Genomic DNA, 18,094 nt, shown 5'->3' on the forward strand with positions numbered 1-18,094 from the left:
TAATGGTTTGTTTGCATATCACCTGATGTGAAAGATGTTCATCTGTGAGCCTTATAACAAATTATATTTTAGAAAACATTAATACTTTATAAGGACGTGAAAGAAGCAATTTTGCTTGCACATTTTAGTATCCTTCTTCCTATGCTGCCATTTTCACTCTGGAAAATGGAAAGCAATTGGACTTTTTTTTTTTTTTTAAGGAAAAACTAGGTGAAAGATGGTTGTGTTGAACTGACTGATCACTCTATCTACTCCACCCCACCCTGGTGCTTTTGTGAAACATTGCCACCACCTGAAGTGATCTCTTTTATCCTTGTGATATTTTATAAATTGATGCTTAACAGGAGAAACATAATATACAAATGAGAACCCCCAAGTAGTGATATTTGGTTTACCAGAATTTGATCAGATAATTTACTGCAAAATTTCCAGGATTGTTAAAATCTGGGCTTTTCTTACACAAAGAGGATATTTCTTATACTAAGTAGAGGGGGTGTGAGTCAAAGAAAATAAGAGACCAAAAATATCAGGTACAAAATGCATGAAAATCTTTAAATGCCTGAAAAAACTAAGTTCTGTTTTAATGCAGAATTTAGCCAGTGCCCCTAAAAGTATCTAATAATTTAGTTTAAGGGTTTCTTGTGAGTCCTGTGGGTTCTGTATTACTTTGCTCTTGAAGAAAATCATTTGTTGCTAAGTTTAACAGTTTTAGCTCTCAATTCCATGTTACATGACAGAAGAAATTCTTTTAACCCTGTGGTTTATGATGTGCTACTGGATAAGCATTTGTGTAAAACAGGTGTTTTAAAGAGAACCAGTTATAATTGGAATTTGCAACTATGTGGTGATTTGCAGATCTACCTCTGTCTTACATTTTGCTTCATATCAGTGCCATAATATAATTAGTTTGATCACTTTGTCTCATTTTTCCGTGTCTAAAATTACAGCTTATTCAATATGCTGTAAGTATTTGGAAATAATGACAAAAATTTGGCCAAAATTAGTTAAAGCTTTTTTGGGGGAAGGCTGTAAAACGAAAAACAAGAATGGTCATGACCCATCTGACCGGAAAAATTCAATACTGCTTTTTAAACTGTTGCACTTCCTTTAAGAATTAGGAAATTTTTTATTTTAATGTCTAACTGTAGTTGCTAGAGAAAAGTTGCCAATATCGCTGAGGTTTATGTGAGCATGCTACTGGACTTAACAATTTCGCCTTTCAGAGAGGAAAAATCTTTCCTCTACCCTCTTAGATTCAGTAGTTGGAGGCCTGACAAAAAACAGATTGTTTAACAAGGGAAAAGTGAGATTTTTGTTCACATATGTATGTAGGAGTTCAGAGAAAAATATGACTCAGGAAGTCAGAATATGGGGCCTATACACCATCTTAATAAGGGAAGAAAAGGTAAAGAATGGGCACTATGGAAAAACAAATGACTTTTAGGAAAGATAATGGGCCCTTAGGAGAATAGAAGGGAGATAATGATGGTTTTGTGACAATGTCTGTTTAGGTGTGGTACTGAAACTCCCAGTGGAGAGGATTTATGACCGTTGAGTTCTTTTGGGAGGTTTTGCTTTTAGGCAGATAAAAGGAGCTCGGGGGGCGGGGAGGAGCAGAGGGAGGGCAGGGGAAGACCTCTTCCTACATCTGTTGATTCCTAAATGCCTTCAGCTCAAAATAATTTTTATGCCACAGTGGTGTATTCTGGACCCTTTTATTTCCCGTCTAAAACTTCCTAAGTGTCACAGACCAGAAGCTGATTTGGTAGCTGTGGAGAGATCTCTTAGAATCCACAAACAGAAGACATAGATTTATGGAGAGACAAAAGAAAAAAAATTAATAGTAGGAGCAGATGATAAACTCTTTTTTTTTTTTTTTAGCCCAGAGGGCAGTCAATCAAAATGATTTTTAAGTGTTGATCTCAAAGCATCTTTACATGGTGGAGTAAGGATGGTAGTGGTGGTCTCAGTCAAGGTTATTTCCCGGATCTCAAAGGACTATGTACTGGTGAACTTCCTGAGTGCATTAACTGTTGTGATAAATCTTTTAAAGTTATATCAAATCATCTGGCTTCAGCTTGCAGGGCTTCAGGAAAAGGGTGGATTTAGTTTTTAGCGATGGGATGTCAGAAGTGGAAGAAAATTAGAAATGTTAATTACTGACAAAAATGCACAAATGGCAGGATCCAGCTTATAATGGGGCAAAAATAAAGAATATGAACAGAACTAGAAATGTGTTAATCCACAAGGGCGAGTTATACTCTTCCATTGAAACATAAAATTTCCCTCTGTAATCACCCCCATTTTTATTAAAGATAATCAAGTTAAGACTACTTTTGTTTGCAAAACAAGGCTAGTCTCATCAAACTAGGCCTGATTGTTTACGTAAGTACAGCAATAATAGTAACTGAAGACATAGGCCTTTTAAAGTTTCTTTTGCTGGAACTTTTATTAGGACTCTCAGGTTGAACTTTTAAAAGCCTCCAAGCTAGGAATGCAAGCCGAGAACTCACCATCAGACTTCACTTTCGGTACCCACAGATGTGGATGAATTCTTTTTTCAAAGTCCCCCAAACAGTCTAAGCTTCCTGGCCTGCCAGGAAGTGGCCTTCCTTACTTACCTGTAAGGCTGGGAACCCTGTAAGGGTACCAGGCTGGTTTTCCAGGAGACCTTTGTAAGCATGGCTCCTTTAAGTCAAACTTAGTTCCTTTAAACTGGTCAAATATGACATTCCAGTTAAAGGTAGGTAATATAACCAGAGTTTCCAATTGTATCCTCTTAAAAGGATAACAAATTCTTACTGAACTTATTCAAATAACTATGTTGCCATGAAAATAAAAATATTCAAGAATAGTGTCCAAATTTTGGAGGAATAAGGCAAGAAGTACTTCATTTTCATCTACAAAGATATGATCTGCTAAATTGCTGTAAGTTTTAGACAGCTTAAGAGAAGGGGGTTTCCCTAAATTTTGAAAATAAAACATTAAAGAACAAGCAATACTCTGAGCAAAAGTCATGGAAGAAATCATAATTATTCTTTATCGTTCTACTCAGTCCTGTATGAGAAATTCATGTCTTTATTAATTTGAGGTTAGCAGTTTTATGAATCTTTGAGTTGCTTTATTAGTTCTGGAAATAATTAGTCTAGTAGTAAGATCTTAAAGTTACATAAGCAAAGACATCAGAAGCCTGTACCCTGGAGTGCCTGCTATAGTCCTTTCCATGGGTCTCTAAGACTCTTTTTTTGGAAGATGAAGGCTATAACTGATTACAAGCATTTTTCAGGAAAGCATCAGAGTAAGACAATATCTGAAAATGACAAAAGACTTAAAATGCCAATGGTTAAAGATCTGATGAGAGTTCATTATAACCCAATTGACAAGGAAATTTGGTTGTCTGTGAGTTATGGCTGATCACGTTATTCCAGGACATTTTAAGATAACTGGAGTTATGGCTGATCACGTTATTCCAGGACATACTGTGAACAGTTATGACACTGACAAGTTTCTAGATTAGAAACTTCATACAATTTCTGAACTAATATTAATAATACCTACCCATACAAATATAAGCTATGGAAGGTTAAGTGTCACTTCTTATTTAACAATGCTTGCTATGCAATTTAACGTAACAAATAAAACTAATTAGTTTAGCATCACTCTTTGCAAGGCAGAAAGAACAAATCCCTTGAGATTTTCCAGGGGCCCTCTGGGAAATCTGAGATCAAAAAGACTTTATTTAGAATTTGATTTGGGGAAGTTGTCAAAATGAACACTCGATTAAATAAGATCACAGGTCACTGTGAACAATACTTTGGTTACTCCGGTAACCTAAATGACAATAATTAGTCTCATTTAGAACAGACCAATAATCCAAGAAACTTTTTCCTTTTAACAGAGGGAATTTCAACTTTCATTTTACACGTGTACACTATTAAGCTCATTTTTTAAAATTATAAATAAGTGCATTCATTCTTAGCCAGCTTGACCACTTCAATGAATAAGATATTCTCCCACCGCCCTGCCCCTTCTCTCCCCCTTCCTCCTCCTCCCACCCTTACCCCTGTCTTCAGACGGTTTACAACCTTCTATACCCATTCATGTTTTGTCCTTCACTTTCCACTTTTTCATTCTGGAGCAACCTTTAAATAACCTCTAAGCAACTGATTTAGGACAAAATTACTCCTTTTTTTTCCTTAACAAAAACATCTTTTATTCCTTTGAGACTGTTCAAGATTGTGTCCCTTCTTTTTGTTTCTAGTGTTTTCATCTACGTATATTAAATAGAATTCTTAACCCTTAGTAACCTTAATTTTCAGTGTAAATGAAGCAGACAATTGTGAACTGTCTGTCACATGTCAGCATTCTGTAGATGAGCAGATTTATAAATACACCACCTCAATTTCTAGAGGTATATGTTTCTTAACAGTACAATGTTTGTGGTGAAGACATGTTTATTAATAGACCCAAATATCTTTAGTCTCTGTAAAAATAAGTCAAAAGTAGATAAATTTATGTTTAGTGATTAATGATTCATTATTTTTATCTTATTTGGAAATGATCTAGACCCAGATATAGATACTGTTTCACTTGAAATTCAAACTGAAGATAAAACTCTGGCTTTGGACCATAAACTCGGACGTTAGGTAATGAAATCCTGACATCATTGAAGGAAATGTGGAAAATGTAAGGTATCACAAGTTTCATCAAACATCATTTCTCTCTCCGATAGACAATCAGAGCAGCTAAGGAGAAGACAGCTTACTAAAGCATTTAAACGGAATTATTAGCTGCAGAATATTTGTTTATGCACATTCAGCCCTTTGGAATAAGCAGTACTGTCCCCCATTTCAGTATGCTTTAAATATCTAGTACCGTTTCATAAGACCTTCATTTATCATTAAATTCAGTAAATTACCTGTTTTGATTGGCAGCTCGTGTGGAAAATGGTCGATCATAAGAATATTTCCTGCTAGAAAACCCTAAAACCTAACAAGAAATTCAATTACAGGCATGCGAGTGACCTAAAATTACCCTGCTCTGGTTAGCTCAGCAGCTGGCAATATTACAGCACCAACCGCAGGTCACACTTCGCTCACAGTTCCTTTCAACCTTCATTTAACAAGACCTGCTTCATTTCTTTAAAGAGCCTAATGTTGATACCTGAATTAAGTCAAATATTCACATAATTGTAAGTCTTCTGAAATTTCTGGCAATGTCAGATCTGCAGATCATCACTTTTAAATTGAATTTGCAGAGGTAAAGTTTGCAACAGGACACATTTATTAGAGATATCTTTAAGTACATACAAATACTCATTCTGAGATCATATGCACCTAAAAGGAAATGATAAAAAAATGTGTCTATCATATCAAATGGCTCCTGACGAGGGGTAGGCAAACTCTAGCCCACAGACCAACTCCAGTCTGCAGGTGTATGGCCTGCAAAGTAGGAATGATTTTTATATTTTAAAGATGTCATTTAAAACATACAAAAAGAATATGCAACGGAGATGCATGTGACCCGCAAAACCTCTGGTTCTGGGAGTTGGCCTCCCTGCTCTAGACCTTCAGCAAGTGAGCTCCATGATGGAAGTTCCATCATACCTCCCCCTGCCCTTCACTGCAAGGTGGTGATGCCAGTGTGTATTTGTCAGAATGAAATATTTCACACCATTAAAACATCTCTCACTTTTTTGTCGAATGTAATCATGGGATTTGTTTAAATATTTACGCTATAAAATCATTTCTCCATATCAGTTTTACTAGACTGGAAACAGTCTGCTGCAAAGTACCTAAACCTTTGAAACAATTACACGATTTGTTTTCATTATAAAGGAAATTCCATTACATACTTTAAAATCCAAAAACCCTAGTTGCATTTAGCTTTTGAGTTGACTTTCAGAAAGTTGAGATCTTTAGACCATTTTTCTCATGCCATATAAAACATGTTATATAGTAGTTGTCAAGGAACTAATAAGCCATCATAGTCATGTACACTTTTTTTTTTAACTTTCAAAGGGGAAAAGTTCAAAGTCCTTTCCACAGTCATTTCTTTTTGGCTCTTTTAGAGCTAAATTGTTTAATACCAATTAATACATGAGTCTATTTTAACAGATATGATCATCAATTTCTGTTTAACATCAGGCATTTCCATACTTCTAACATGTCTGAGTTATTAATGTCACCAACAGATAAATTGTTCAAGTTAATTTATGGTTTCCTAGTTTCATTTCGGTATAGATATTTTGTTCTGCTAGCAATTATCTAATGAACGCAGGTTGTACTATAAAGGAAATAACCATTTTCAGGTGACCTCAGATCCGCTTATTCGTTTTTTTCATTTGATTTGCCAATGCCACAATCATTTTTCTAGAAGACAGAATTATGTAATTTTTTCTAATCTGCCACGATCTAGGCTATATATTTCAGCATCAATTACCCTTCTATAGGTGAAAGATTAAATGATGCGGTTTCGAATAAGACTTCTGGTAATGTTTTATCCCTGGGCCACCATGGTTAGTTGAACAGTTGTGCACTACACAAAGGCACTCAGTTGTGGGGTGGAGGTAGTGGAAGCTGATATTAAGGTGTGTGCTTTGGTAGGGATGCATCTCAGGACACACCTTATTCCAATTTCCGAGGGAAAGGGGCCATATAGGCCAGCAGAGATCCTGTTCATGGGAAAGGATGTTTAATAATTAACGTTAGAATTCTTTTTGTCATTAAACTATACTGCAGTACTTTTCTACTCCAAGCCTGAGTAATTTACAAGGCTAAAAACTAATAACTTTTCAATTAAACGTTTATGCTCTATAAACACACAGCATTCTCAACTTTAGGAGCTCTGGAGTAAACACGTGAACCCTCCAGCTTCACACAGTGAATGGGGGTGGGTCAGAAACAAAAAAAAGTACAACTTAAGCCACGTATGTCTGTGATTTCTGTCTTTGGCAATGACCAAAGTGCCATCTACAAGGTATAAAATAAGAATTTCCCACAACTCAACGAGTTTTCCAAACCACAACTTTAAACGATTAGCTTTCCTAGCCAAGCATACTGGGATGGGTAGTTTCCATCACTGCTGACAATATGGTAGATTCTTCAACTAGTCCTTCCTTTGTGTGTCAGAGAAGGAAAGCCTTACCTAGATCAACAGATAGATGCTGGCAAGAGGTAAACCAGGAGCCCTTGCCTGACAGAGAACACAAGTGAATTTGCAAAGCATTTTGAACAGTGCTTTGCAAATGGGATGACAGAAAAGTTAGGATTGCTTTAAATCCGTCTGTGAACAAGACACACCTTTCTAAACCACTTTGCCACATGCCCTACACATGGAAATGCATCGTTTGATTGAGTGAATTTTTATTGATCTTACTCCAGGCTCAGCTCTGGCATGTCTGGGATTTTTCTCCTCCTCCTCCTCCTGCTTCAGCCCTGGACTAGAATGCAGAATGGGTCTTCCTAGGTGAGAGAAAGTAGGACCTGTCTCACTTGGCAGGGTAGCCTAGTGCCAAAATAGGGCTTGATTCACAAAGGAAAATGTGAAGAAAGCATTAGAAGAGAAGATTAATTTCCTGAGCCCTACCATGTGGGGACCATATGGCACTATGCCATCAGTTCAACAAACTTTGGAATGCTGTGTCAGGGTTAGGTGCTAGGGGTACAGTGGGGAACGAGGCAGACACTCTGCCCTGTGGCACTCAATCTAGTATCTAATGACACTGCCAGTTCCATCTGGGATGAGTGTCATGGAGAAAGGGTATTGAGAGCTCTGGGAGTGTGCACTAGGGAACTGGAGGGCTTCCCTGAAGATGAACATTATGTTAAGAACTGAAGATGAGAGGAATTGGGAAAGGGGAAAGGCTGGTATAGCAGAGAGCAAGAGGACGGTATGGAGATATGGGCAGGAATTAAGTCTCGGAGGGCTTAGAAAGTCATGGTAAGAATTTGAATTTGGAAGCTCTTGGAAAGGTGGGAAAGGGATTACAGGGAGCAGGTGTGGATGTAGGGATACCAGAAACGACGAGGCTGCAGCAGTCCAAGGAGAGAGAATGGAGGAGAGTGGCACCGAAAGTGGAGAGAGAAAATCAAATATATCTGAGTCATATGGGAAGAAGCAGATTCGGGATGAGTTATTATGTTTGGAATTTGTTGAGATATGTACAGCAGGTGAATAATGTCATTTCATTCAAAGTTTCATTATAACAATGAGAGAGAAATGTGATTCCTGGCCTGGGCCACTATCTGTGTGGCGTCTACACATTCTCCCCATGTCTGTGTGAGTTTTCTCTGGGTGCTCTGGTTTCCTCTTTGTCTGATGGTCGGGCAAAGGTATAATAGCCACTGTAACAAGAAGGTATCTTCAGCCTGACAAATGAAGAAGGCAACTCTATAGACTGTAACAAAATTTAGTAATTTACTTATAGGAGTGTTGGAGCAGACGACCCAGCAGTTCTGCACACATTATCCTTTGCTCCAGACCCATTACAGTATATCAGAAATATACCGTCGGAACTTGACTCTTGTTTATATCAATTAGCCTATGGTAAAATTGGCTTCCTTATACATTGTTTCACTTAAAGGCACAGTTTCCAAGAACCTATTGACGCTGTTACATGAGGGCTTACTGTATCCTGATAGAGCGCTTGAGGAGAGAGTAAATATGTGGATCTAGAGCTCAGCTGAGAGATCTGGGCTAAAGATATAAATCTGAGAATCAAAAACATACACAATATTTGAAGCTATGGGAGTGGATGAGATCACGGAAGAAAAGAAGAGGGTCTCAGACTAAGTCCTAGAAACCAACCATTTAAGGATTAGGTAGAGGAATTTTGAAGGACAAGTGCACCCCCAACCAAAGTGAATCACCAGTCACTTGGAAAGGACACCTGGAGTGAGAGCCTGAGTTCTAGTTATGTGGATGCCAGCAGCTGGGCTGGGGACAGCTGTGAGGCCTTCACGTGCATGAGGGGTGGAGGGCAGTAACCCCAACCCAACACTACACCGAGGCAGCAGGCTCTGAGTTGGAACCCATTAGCATTAGTCCTGACAGGATGCTGTTACATACTTATGTCTAAAGACCTGGCTTAGGATTTTGGTTTTCCACTGAAAAGCTGTGTGATTGTGGTCATTTAACTTTAAACGTTGAATTCTGCATCTGTAAAATGTAGGATTGTCTTAAGGGTTAGCACCACGGTGTAGTCTGAATCTAATTATAATGGGTTTTCTGAATAGGGTCCTTCCCATGAGAGTGCCTAGTCTGGGCTTGCCAGGGGTACCTCAAAACTGCTGGACAAACCTGAGGAATCAACCCCTTTCCAGATCCTCCTACTGACCAATTCTTCTGCCTTATGCCACCACAGTTTTCCAGACTAGGGTGTGGGTGGCAGAACGAGCACTGGACCCGACCAAGACTTTTTATACTAGGTTAAAACACCTGCCTGTTGTAAAAGGGGCTGCTGAAAATGAGTTAGGATTGCGTTCATGCCATTTCTCAACAGTACACTTCTTGCCACACCCACCCACTACATACATTGAAGTTCCTTCCTGGCCATTTCAGAACCATTCTAGATGTCACAGCTGCCTGTCCTAAAGGCTGTTCATTTTACTCCAATAAACACGCCATTTAATTTTCTTTCCACTTCAATTCATCCACAAACTTCCCAAAAGGCATTTCCGCTAAGGATAGAAGATGAGTTTTTAGGGGGCTTGACAAAAACGAGTTAACAAAATTAAGTCATTAGCCACCCTGGACAGATACCTGCTCTGTGCCAAGCCTTGGGCTCTCAGCCATGAGTGGGACACGAGTTGCTCATTCTGGAGAGGAATATGGTCAGGTCCCTCCCTGGGGCTGCACCTTTGTCCTTATTTGCCCCAGATTGATTGATTGATTGATTGATTGATTGACTGGAATTGCAATGATCTCTTTATTTTTTTAAATTAATTAATTTTTTATGATGACATCGGTTAATGAAATTCAATAAGTTTCAGCTGCACACTTTAACAGTATTTGCCCCAGATTTAATTGGTGCTTCCATCTTCTTTCAGTCCTTCATGCTGCTACCACTCACTCCCCCTCCCCCAATTCTTATCCTTCTTCTCATCCAGACATCTCCCCATCCCAAGGCCCCTCTAAATTAGCAAGAAGTACAAGAAGCCTGAGAGGTGAACGTTCTTACAGAATACCCAATGAATCACCAAGTTTCAAGGACACCATCCCTGCCATTTTGACAGCCCCTGCCCGGTTCAGGCCTGGGCCTCCTGTCTGTCCCATGGACCACTGTACCAGGCCCCTGGGTTCCCTGTCTCCAGTCTTGCCCTCTCCAGCCTCTATACCACCATGTGGGCTGCTATAACAGACTCTTGAATTCAAAACAGATATGGACTTGTCAAAACATTCACATGATCAAGTTAAAACTGCAGGTATGTCATTCAAGGCCCTTCTCAGGGTACCTGTAATTTATCTCTGCACCTTCAACTCTCAATATTTACTCCTCCAACCACGTTAAACCTAGAACGTGTCCCAGATCTGTCCTCTTCATTCCCAGACAGAGCTCTGCACCTCTGCCCAGAGGGCCCTCTCAGTCTTCACACCGCTCCTTCTGGGACAGCTTACCTCTTCAAAATCCATTAGCAGGTTACAGATAGCCACGAGTTCTGGGAATTCCTCCTCACCCCTTGTATCTTGAGTCCAGGTCACAAGAGGTCTTGCAGCCTCCGCGTTTTACCATCTTGGAACCCTGAGACCCCCATGGCATGAAGCAGCCCAGGATGAAAGAGCACAAGGAAGGCGAGGCCCACCATCCCAGCTGAGCAGCTCCCAGCTTATGCACGAGCTGAATATAGCCACACTTTTAAGGACCCATGTGATCACATGGGGCCCACCAAGATAATCCAGGATTATCTTCCTTCTTAAGGTCAGCTGATCAACAACCTTCATTCTATCTATAACCTTAATTCCCCTTTCCCATGTAACCTAACGTGTTCAGAGGTTCCAGGGAATAGGGCGTGGACATCTTTGGGGGACCATTATTCTGCCTACCACAGTGTCCAATGAATATTTGTTGAATAAATGAGCAATAATGAACAAAAACCGATAAAAGAACAAATGTGCTTCCTTCACTCAGACCTCCCTGATGTGGACTCTCTATTCTGGGCAATTATCATTAATCCTGAATTCCCTTTCCCGTAGCTGCCATTTCTCAAGTGCTATAACAGTCAAGAAAGCAAGAATGCTGAGGTCAGGAGAGGATACCTCCCAATCTTCTGGAAAGTCTGAATTCTGTGCTTTGACAACTTCCTCCCATTTCCTTGACTGGCAGGTAGACTATCCTCACTTTACAGGTAAAGTAATTAAGATCAGAAACTTCACAGCCCAGAAGGGTCAGAACACCGCAGTTAGAGCCCTGCTGTGTCACTGTGGGTCCTGGTCACTCCATCTCTAAAGCTGGGCTGCTCGTGTCACCAGACCACCTTCGCCCTGCTCGGCTCATCGGGCTCTTGCTCCCCGCGGCCGCCAGGGGGCGCGCCCCGCACACGGTTTCTGCGCGGAGGCGGGCGGTGTGTCCGTGGGCCCAGATTTCTGGGCCCCCGGAGAGCCTGTGCTGCTACTTCCCTTTACCCCGCCAGCGTAACTGATCTCATGAGCAAGGAAAATGATAGGCTTGTCTCACTCAAACAGAGATGCAAAATCCTACACGAAATGCTAGCAAGAGAATGTGGCAGTATGTAAAAAGAATAATGCACATCAGCACCTTGATGGGTTTATCCCAGAAATTCGAGGTGGGTTTAGTATTAGAAAAGCAATCTGAATATATGAATAAAAAAGGGAAATCTGTCAATGTGGTACATCACATCAAGAGAAATTTGAGTATCTCAGATGAGGGAGAAATTTTTTATATAAAATTCAACATCCATTCGTGATTTTAAAGGAATCTTAGTAAAAAGCATTGAAAGAATTTGCTTTAAGATTTGGAAGAAGACTGGATGTGCCCATCTTCTGTTCAGCATTGTTGAAGACTTGAGAGCACAGCAAGGCAAGATAAAGATTAAAAAATATAATGACTTGAAATAAGAAAAAAATTATCAAAACCTCAGAGGTTTGCAACCCTGTCAGATCCAACTTCCCCTTTCTCTAACAAATTACTGTCATACTCCCTATCCTGAAGTGAAATATTTAGATAATATAATCTGTCCACACATATATATTTCAAAAAAATCAATATAATTCTTTAATTTTAATATAAAAGATTAGTAAAGAAAAATACTTTAAAATAAAATAATATGAATTTTGATGTGTAAAAAAATCCATTATAAATTTCTAAATCTCCCTATTAGGGGTCAATACACCTCACTGAGAACCATTAGTTTACATATAAAACCCACCAAAAAACCTATATATATAAAATTGATTAAATTAATGAAAAAGTATCAAGTTTTCCAAATACAAAATCAATGTACTAAAATCAATTTAATGTCTAGATAGCGGTAACAAGTAGTCAGGAAAAGTCATTTTTTTAAAGCAGCATTTATAATAGGAAAAAAGAAAAACCTTAGGACTGAATCTAAAAGATGCAAGAAAATAATTTTAAAAAATATTTTAAGATATTATTTTAAACATCTAAATCAAGGTAGAGCGATATCATGTTACAAAGCATCTCTGAGCCCCTGATTTCCTTGGATACCCAACCAGGTAACAGGGGTTATGATCATCTCCATTGGCCAGATGTGGAGACTGAGGCCCAAGTAGGGGAGTGACCTGCCCAAGGTCACACAAGTCTGCTGGGCCTGGGCTTCCTGCCTGCCATTCCTGGGCCCTGACCATGGGCCCTAGCGACCATGCCTGACATCCACTGCACCTGGAGTCCAAGCATCGCAGCTGCACAAGGCCAGAGGCCAGGTCTCCGAGCTCCAGAGAGAAGGAGGCAGACAGCAATTTGGCGGTGCACACACACAGCCAGAACATTATCCATGCCTCAGTGGAAGGAGAATCTCCTCAGCCCCACTTGTCTCACTGGCACTTGGGAGCAGGAGCCAGCAGCTCTTTAGGCAGGAAGTGAGAGTAGAGCTCAAAGGTAAGGCCTCACCTCAGTTTCCCCCACCCAAGGCCCTACCTACGCAGAAGAGCAAATAACCATTATGGTGAGACAGGAAGGCTCTATTTGATGACTCAGTTTATGAAAATGAGCCTGAAGAGCCCTAAGAGATGGCCTCCTTCCCCCTACTTCCAATGAATGGAAAAGGAGGCCCAGAGAGGAACAATGACCAGCCTGGCATGACACGACAAGTCTGTGGCAGAGCGAGGAGGCCAGGCTTGACCCAGCTCAGAATTCAGCTCTGGGGAGGGGACACTTTGGGGTTTGAATGACAAATACTGTGAGTGTTTGTCTGCCTCTGGACCCCTGAGTTCAGTCAGGCAGGGCTACATTTTCCTGTGTAAGGAATGACACTGGAGTCCGATCAGGCCCGTAGTGGGAGCCCAGGGGAAGGACCCCCAACCTCGTCTGGAGCAGCAGTTTTCAAACCATGAACCGAGACCCATGAGTGGGTCATAAAATTAATTTAGAGTCTGAAACTCACATTAAAAAAAATTTAATAGAACAAAATAGAAATATCAAGTGAATCACATACGGTAAAGACATAGGATCATGATATAAAATGTAATTCTAATTGTGGTTGCCAGCAGTCTCGTAACAAGATTACCAGAGTCAAGATCAACGTACAAAAGCCAATAGCATTTCTCTACACCAAGCATAACCAGCTAGAAAATGTCATTTTCATAAAAGATAACATACATATATGTCTGGAACTTCCTTTCTAATGGTTCAGAAAGAAGTATGAATGTGTGACTGAAAGAGAGAGGGAGATGAAGCAAATGTGGCAAATATTGACGACTGATGAATTCAAGTAAAAGATAAAGGGTATTCATCGTTCTTTCCACTTTTCTCTTGGTTTGACATTTAAAAAAATAATAATTTGGGAGAAAATATCACTTACAAGAGCAATAAAAATATAAAGCATCTAGAAATTAAGTGAACGTGCAAGGCCTCCATGGAGAAAAAATATTAAGTTCTAATAAAGGGCAGAGACAATGATCTGAATAGAAAGATAATTCATGTTCTTGGCTGGAACTACATAATATTATAAAGATGTCCATTCTTCCCAAATTAATCTCTAAATTCAATGTAGCCCTCATCAAAATGCCATTATGATTTTTTTTAGGCACTCAATAAGCTTACTCTAAAACATAAACAAATAGCTAAGTCACTGTTAAAAATTAAGAGTTAGAGGTGACATTTGCCTTATTGGATAGGACCACAAAGCCGTGGCAATACAAACAGAGTAGTGCTAATGCACAGACCCCCAAAAAGAGGTGAGCTCGGAGGCAGCCTGTGCAGGCGGGAAACTAACGCACGGGACGGATGTGGATCTGCAGTCCGTGGTGCGGCTCGCTCTGAGGAGGAAGTACCACTGGGGCCTCATCTAACGCTGCATTTAAGAGTGAACTCTCACTGGATCCTGGCCCTACATTTGAAATGTACAACTATAAAAATAACAGAAGAGAGTAAAGGAGAACGTCTTTGTGACCTAGGGGTGGGGAAGGACTCTTTAGACAAATTTCAAACTCATAAAGGGAGGATTTTTAGAAGCTTGAATTTGTATTTTTTTAATTTAAAAAAATTTTTCAATTACTGTTGACATTCATTTTACGTTAGTTTCACAGAGCTAGGATTGAATGTATCTAGAATAAAGATTTCTGTTCAACGAAGAACAAAGATAATAGAGGTTGACAGTGGGAGAGACATGTGCATGATCTCCAGCCAGCAACAGATTAACAACCAGAATATATGAACCAAAACAGAAAAGTGGGCAAAGGAGGCAGCATCCATGTTCAGAAAGGGAAATTCAGAAGTGTAACAGCGCACGAGGAGCTCCTCCAAATTATGAACGATCACAACAAAGACCACGTGAAAATAATGAGAAAGCTGCACTTACAAAGTAAAAGGAAGTCCAGGCGTCCAACGTGACCCTCCCATGTCTGAACCCTCAGGAGAAAACCACAGGCAGCCGCTTCTGACTGGAAAGTACTGTGACTGACTCGGCTTCTCTACATGGCAGTGGGGGGACTGGTTCACATGGTCACTTGAATATTGCACCCCAAAACACCAGGCCTTCGGAGCCTCCATTTTTGAGCCACTCCCCAAGCCACGGGGCTTCCTTTAAGGTTCTTAAACAAGAGCTAGGCAATTAGATCGGCTGAGGTTTTAGAAGAAATCATTATTATACGAGTTTCACTTGTTACAGGAGCAATGAAGACAGGAGATTTCTGTCCTGGCGCAGAGAAGGTTCTGTCTCCAGGGCTCTGGTGGCGTCGGGGGTATGGCGTCCCGCAGAACTAGAAAGAGGGAGGTGGATCAGGTCTGGGTGACAAAAGGCTCTCCCAAGTAGCGTGGAAAGGGCTGCCCTGTAAGGGCATGAGCTCCCAGTTACCAGGGAGATGCAAGCAGAAGTTGGACAGCCATTCGAGGAGCCTATAAAAGTGTCTTTTCCCTGGGGGAGAGAAGAGGAGGAGGGGAAGAGCACAAGCTGGGTCAGACAGGGCAGGTTTGGATCCCAGTTCTGCCGTTTCCTAATTGTGTGACTAGAACATCAACCTGAGGCTCAGTTTTATCGTCTGCAAAATGGGGCTAATGAGGTCTCCTCAAGAGGGTGGTTATGAGAATTAAATGGGAAACGCCCCTACACAGCAGGCCCCATGATGGCACCATTTGATGACTCAGTTTATAAAAATGACCAGCAGAGTCCTGGGCCCAAAGCAACACCAGAGCCACACCCCTGCCCCAAACTTGTCATGAGGCCAGAATCTTCATGACTTGTCTGGAAACCTCCCCCTCCCCGCTCCAAGAAGACTAGGGCCAATGCATTCCCCACTCCACCAGGCTGGGTGCCCTGCACAGGCCACTATCTCTCTCTAGGCTCCTTTTTTCACCTGTCAGAGAAGGTGGGAGCTGCCAAAGATGGGCTCTGAGGTGGGCCCTTCCAGTGCCGACATTCTAGGATGCTGCGGCATCTAACCAGTCATGTGTATGTGTCTCTGCTTCCAGGGACCCAGTGTCTGCACAAAATGAGGTGTTTGGACTAGATGAAAATAACATCAGCTAAGCCATGCTGAGAGCACTTACTCCAAGCCAGGGGCCACTCTAGGTCTTTACTAGATGAGGCCATTTAATCCCCACAATTCCACAGTGTGAGCGCTGTATACTGATTTTACAGGTGAGGGAACTGGCGCACAGAGAGGTTGGGTTGTTTGCCTGAGGTCACACAGCTAATATGAGACCAGGTAGTGAGTCCAGAGTCCATGTTTGCAACCAACACACAACACCCCACTTGTGGCTCCAACACTCTGAAATATAAAAGGGGGCCTGAGCATCCTCTGAACTCTACCATTCTGGGGACTGAGGCAGATGTGTTTTCTCAGACATGGCCCCAGCTCCACTTTTGAAAATGTGGGAGTTGCCCAGCCCAGATGCAGTGCTGCTAAATGCCCTACATGATGGGGCCTTACTGGGCCCCATAACTTGCCTATACCTGATCACCACACACTTCTGCTAGAAGCCCATTTTACGGACAGGAGAATGAGGCTTGGAAAGCGTAGAGGACTTACCAGGATCCCACTGGGCGGAGTGAGGACTAGCACCAGAGCTGCCTGGCTTCACCGAGCACTTTGTCTTCCCCAGAATGAGCCTCAGCCCCCAGGAGACTGCACCAGTAACTCCGAGAGAGGCAGCATGAGTTTAGGGCTCTGGAAGAGACACAAACAACCTGGTGGGAATGCAGAAGAGGCTGGGTGGGTGGGTCCTCCTGGTGGAGACAAGGCATGAGAGCTGAAGCCTGATATCGGGACTTGCCTGTGGAGAGGAAAGGAAGAGCCTTTCAGACCACGGGGGCAAATAGCACCAATGAGGTCTGAGGGTGGGAGTCTCAAGTGTGCTCGAGAGGAGCACTGAGGGCCTGGGGAGGCTACAGCCCAGGGCACAGGCAGTGGAATGGGGTAAGGATCAGTGGGGAGGCAGGCAGGGGGCACAGACTTGGAACATGGTTCTCAGGGGGGTGGTCATGACTGCATATTCGAGTCTTCTCTGGTTCGGTAAGAGGCTCCCGAGGGGCCTGGAGCTACACCCAGGGGAGAAACGTCTGGACAGAGACTATGAGGTGGTGGAAGAGACCCAATTAGTCTGAGTGACTGAGAGGTGGATGAACTCGTTAATGGAGACTGGGAGCCCTGGAGGGGGAGATGAGTGGGCCCGAGTTTCTCCATCTGCAAAGCGGGCTGATACAGGTCTCTGATGAGCAGATCTGCGAGGTGAACAGATCAGAGTGTGGCTGCCTTGCGGTCCCAGAGCGGTGGAGAGGAAGTCCGCAGTCCCTGAGCCCCTACTGTGCGCCAGGACTGGTCATTCACAAACCTTCTCAGTCTTATTCCCCAAATATGCCCCTCCTGCTTCCGCGTAAATGGTCAATACGAGCCTGGAGCCGGCTTTCCGCACCTGACAAGGGCCCGCTTTGCGCCTCCACTCCGAACCTTGAATATGGAGATGGGCATGGAGATGGACATGGTGATGGGGAAGAGACAAGCGCGCGCCTCTTCAAGCCCTTCCTTTCCCAGCCCGCTGCCTTGGCCCTTGCCGCGCTCACTGCACGCGATGCATGCCCAAAGCTCGGCGGCCCTCCCTCCTTCCGCGGGGCTTACACGGAACCCCCCGGCACCTGCCGACCTGGACTTAGCCCTGGGGGATCCCGGAGATGTTCCACAGCGGACAGAGCGAGGTCGAAAGGGAGGGAGGGAGAACAAGAGGGGTCAAGCTGGGCCGCGCGGACGCCCGAGTCCCCCTCCTATTCTCCGGGGGAGCTCTGCAGCCACTTCCCTGCGAGTTCGCCCCACAGCGCGGGGCCAGTTCGCATGCGCAGCAATCCTGGCCCTCCTGCCCCACTGGAGACCACGCCTCTGTCCCCAAATGGGCGGAGGCCGCGGGGCGGGGCTGGGCGGGCAGCAGCGCAGGAGTCCCAGCTCCAGCCCCCGCCCCAGGCCAGCC

The 18,094-nt window shown here is 42.6% G+C and overlaps 1 long non-coding RNA gene across 3 annotated transcripts in view; it reads right to left on the reverse strand.

Annotated features, from left to right (window-relative positions):
* LOC107196774 overlaps positions 1–17,941 on the reverse strand; it is a 27,571-nt gene extending 9,630 nt beyond the window's left edge. Inside the window, exons 1-4 of one of the 3 annotated variants that reach the window (XR_003044411.1) lie at positions 17,777–17,941; positions 17,468–17,583; positions 16,666–16,803; positions 13,577–15,551 (exon numbers count right to left, since the gene is read on the reverse strand). This is a non-coding gene — a long non-coding RNA (uncharacterized LOC107196774). Of the gene's footprint in view, positions 1–13,576; positions 15,552–16,665; positions 16,804–17,467; positions 17,584–17,776 lie in introns of those variants that run through there. The other 2 variants (XR_003044410.1, XR_001518218.2) reach the window with 2 other exon arrangements.
* Positions 17,942–18,094: the final 153 nt, after the last annotated feature.

This window comes from Pteropus alecto, unplaced genomic scaffold (assembly GCF_000325575.1).
Source record: "Pteropus alecto unplaced genomic scaffold, ASM32557v1 scaffold7, whole genome shotgun sequence".
Classification (NCBI taxonomy): Eukaryota; Metazoa; Chordata; class Mammalia; order Chiroptera; family Pteropodidae; genus Pteropus; species Pteropus alecto.